The sequence below is a fragment of the Dendroctonus ponderosae genome, unplaced genomic scaffold (genome assembly GCF_020466585.1).
Source record: "Dendroctonus ponderosae isolate FM_Combo_2020 unplaced genomic scaffold, Dpon_F_20191213v2 Dpon_F_20191213_1, whole genome shotgun sequence".
Taxonomy (NCBI): Eukaryota; Metazoa; Arthropoda; class Insecta; order Coleoptera; family Curculionidae; genus Dendroctonus; species Dendroctonus ponderosae.
The window spans coordinates 1,776,575-1,780,563 of NW_026017110.1; the positions used below are offsets into that span (position 1 = coordinate 1,776,575).

The 3,989-nt window shown below is 36.4% G+C and overlaps 2 protein-coding genes across 6 annotated transcripts in view; both read right to left on the minus strand.

The window, feature by feature from the left end:
* LOC125502516 overlaps nt 1-3,989 on the minus strand; it is a 49,518-nt gene that overhangs the window by 26,406 nt on the left and 19,123 nt on the right. The window lies entirely within an intron of this gene.
* LOC109539026 (protein goliath) overlaps nt 1-3,989 on the minus strand; it is a 14,465-nt gene that overhangs the window by 7,355 nt on the left and 3,121 nt on the right. The window lies entirely within an intron of this gene.

Here is a 3,989-nt window from a genome sequence, read left to right on the forward strand (position 1 = left end):
GCGCCCGAGGAATCGCATCGGAACAGTGTAAGCGTTCAAGCAAACCACTTCTGAAGATGCAAGCCACTCGTGCTTGCGAAACGTCACGAAGAAATTCTACCGAATATCTATAAATACGCGTCCGTATTTATGCAACCGGTGCATAAATACGGACTGCGCCCGAGGAATCGCATCGGAACAGTGTAAGCGTTCAAGTAAACCACTTCTGAAGATGCAAGCCACTCGTGCTTGCGAAACGTCGCGAAGAAATTCTACCGAATATCTATAAATGCGCGTCCGTATTTATGCAACAGGTGCATACATTTTTATTTATTTAATTTTTATTAAAAGTTTCAAGGAATGGCCTCGAAAGTCTATCTCTTTTGATAGTAATTTATTTGTCGCGAAATAATATTGCAAACAAGGAACAGCGTTTAAATGAATGTAAATGATTAAACTAAAACTAACGCAGTCTCTAGCGAGAAATCAGGTCAAAAAAACAATCAAATGAACGGATGAAACAGCGTGAAAATCATCAGCAGAAAAGTGCTGTAAAATCAACCGTAGCTGTACGATGGATGCAACACGCTAAATGTAAATTTATATGCAGAAATATGAATATCATCGTATTGCTCTAATTGCCACGAGTGCGCGATTTTCAAACAAATCGTTGGCAAACTGAATCAAATTTCTTTCGCAACCTCCTGCTTTGAAGGCCAATAAATGCGGAACGAATCTGAATAGGAAAAAATTATATAAAATCTGCGAGTAATTTAAGTGTGTTTAACATCCCTTCCACTAAATAGAACACAGAACTCGCTAATTGTTGACTAATAATATATAACAGTAAAAGTAATTTATTAGTAATAACTGTTAAAAATCCTTATCTTGTCGTATTATGCTCGAAACCATTGTAGATGGATTTATTATCCTATTTTCATCAAGGAAAACTGATAACTAATAAGTGCCGGATTAACCGCGTTTAACCTTAGGAGATGAATGCAATGTGAAATTATCAGTTTGTTTCGCAATAACTGATGGTTTTTCTGGGTTTAAGCCGACGTTAAAGATAATTTTTCCCTAACGTTTATCAGAAGTGGATGCTGTGCTGAGCAAACTACCTTTTGGTTTGTTACATTATAACAATGTAGTTGATGCATTTTCTCGCTATTTATCAAAATTCAGGTTTCACAGCCTGAATGAACCATTTGGCGTGCGAAATAAAAAAAACGTTGTTGTCCGTTGTGCGGTCGTTTTTGCAGAAAATTAAAATGCATGAATTTATGCCATTCGTTGAAATAAAATGGAGATTAATGATGGTGCAAGGCGAAGCTTTATTAGTCAGGAAAAAAGGGACTTTTTCTTTTACCGAAACAAGGCTCGGGAATAAAGCATTTATTTAAGACACTTTATGCAATAAATTCTGCACATTTGCAAGGCCGTCTAGTCCACATGCCAAATAAAAATCCTTATGCGATATTTCGTTTATAAAACCCGTATTATTAATTTTTTTTTTAATAGAGGCCAAGTATGCTTAGACTTGCCTTGCTCTTAACTTGACTGGATACAACAAAGAGCCGCAAAAATTGGGTCAATAGATGAAAGAGATGCGACGTAGCTTTTTTGCCAGCCGATATTTTTTCAACTCAAAAAGAGGCTTGAGCTGCTGAAAAGCATCGCAAAAATCGTCTTGGTTGAAAAAAAAGGTTGAAATTGAAAGAACTTTTTCTGGTGTCCGTCGTCTTCCGACTAGGAAATCGTTACGAACCGAAAAATGCGGAAACGGATTTGGTAGTTTTATCTTTTTCACCTTGGAGCCGTTTCGTCGGCTGCGCATTTCATCGTTTCATTGAGAAAAAGAAACTGGTTGGACGACAAGAGGGTCATAAATAATGCATGCAAATTTGGGGCTTTTCCAGCAGATCATCTGTATGTTGATTTGAACGAGCAACAATAAGAGAATTAAAAATAAAAACATTTTTAACATTTTACAAAGAGCCAAAACATCACTTTTTTACGGGTTTTTGTAGCTTTTCAAGCAAACAAAAGTTCAACTTAATGGAGTCTGCATCTTTCTTATTTTCTGAGAATTCTTGCTTTAACAACTCGGAAGAACTGCAATGGTCTGTGTCTGCCTCGGAAGGGAAGCGGGATATGGAAAACGCCCCAAGGCTCCAAAAAGTTTCATTTTATCACTGCATCCAATAAAATGTGAAAATGGACAAAAATGTTTCTTTTCTGAAACTTTCTATGCCCGAGGGAATATTTTCTGCGTCCTTGACAGTATTCTTCGCTAATGGAAACCTTCGGCTCGACTGCTCTGTATACTCAAGTAATGATTTTATAACTCACTAATGACAATACACCTTACAAAAGCACTTAGTTACTTGCTTTGTCCATGTAGTCTGCAACTTCCTGGTTGAACTTTAAAGTGCAACTATTTAAAGTTATCAATTAGGCATCGCCCTGCAAGCTTTATTTTCAATGCGATTTTTAATGTTCCTAAATGTAGCCGAAAAGTAATTTCTTTGAAAACTAAAATCCAGCTTGAGATTGGTAGCGCTGAATTGTGTTTGATGGTTTAATTAAAAAACATTTGAAAGAAGAAAGTGAAAACGCATAAACCCGCTTTAGTTTCTTTCTCTTTAGAAATTCGCAAAGAGTCAGTCGGACACGCTCAACAGCCACAAACCATTGCAAACCGCTTTAAAAGCCCACTGCGCAATTAGGAAGTGATTAAAAAACCCGTACTATTGGCGACCAAAAAAAAACAAAAATGTCCAGATTTGAATAAAAAAATCTCTTTGTCTTTAAAGTTCACGGCGGTTGTTTGTTCGTCAAATTCATCGCAAGGCCGATATTGGCATGAGAATCGTGTCGTTCGTGTGTTGTTGATAGTCTTAACTCAATAAACAGCTACGACCACTGGTTAAGGAAATTCGTTAAGTGTCTAATTAACCTTCGTGTTACTGCCTGGTACTATCAATTAACTCCACAATAACACTACTTTGATACTAATTAGGACTTTATATGTCTTTTACGAGACTACGCCCTTTGCAAATTGTTGTCACTAGAATGAGCGAGGTTTTTACTCAACAGTTTGAGAAACGCACTGTTTTCTCGGGAGAACGTTTCGGCTATTATCTTAGCCCGCATCAGGAGTCAGGCGTTAATTTCCTAAATAAATCTGTTGCCCATTTTGTCTGTGAATCATCGGTTTTCGTTCAACGGTTTTAAAAAACCCTATTTTTTTTCGAGCCAACGGTTCGGCAATATTTTACTCATTATCAGCGATTTAACGCATGATGATGGCTAAACTATAGCAGAAACGTTGGTTCAAGAGAAATCAATATTTTCAAAAAGGGTTAGAAACAAAATCGTCTGTGAATGACGGAAAAACCCGTCAATGAAGAACAAATTTACATAGGGGATTAACGCATTAACCCTGATGAGGACTAACATATAATCGAAACGTTGACCCAATAACAAACAGTGTGAGTTTTTGCGCAAACTGTTGATTGAAAAATTATCTAAATAAATTTTATAAATGGTAAATTTTTGGTCAGCGATTTAAAAAAAAAACTCGTCTTTTAGCTAATTTTTCGGCTGTATTTTACTCATTATCAAGCGCTTAACGCATGATGATGGCTAAAATATCGCAGAAACGTTGGCTCAATAAAAAACACTTTTTAGAAACCAGTTAAAAAATAAAATCGTCTGTGAATGACGGAAAAACCAGTCAGTCAAAGACGAAATAAAGAACAAATTTATTTAAGGGATTAACGCATTAACCCTGATGCGGATTAACACATAACCGAAACGTTGACATTAACAAACAGTGTGTTTTTGTGCAAACGTTGACCGAAAATCGGTCTAAATAAGTTTTAGAAATGGTGGATTTTCGGTCAATAATTTAAAAAAACCCCGTTTTTCAGCTAATGTTTCGGCTATATTTTACTCATTGTCAGCGGTTTATCTCGTGATGACGGCTAAAATATAGCAGAAACGTT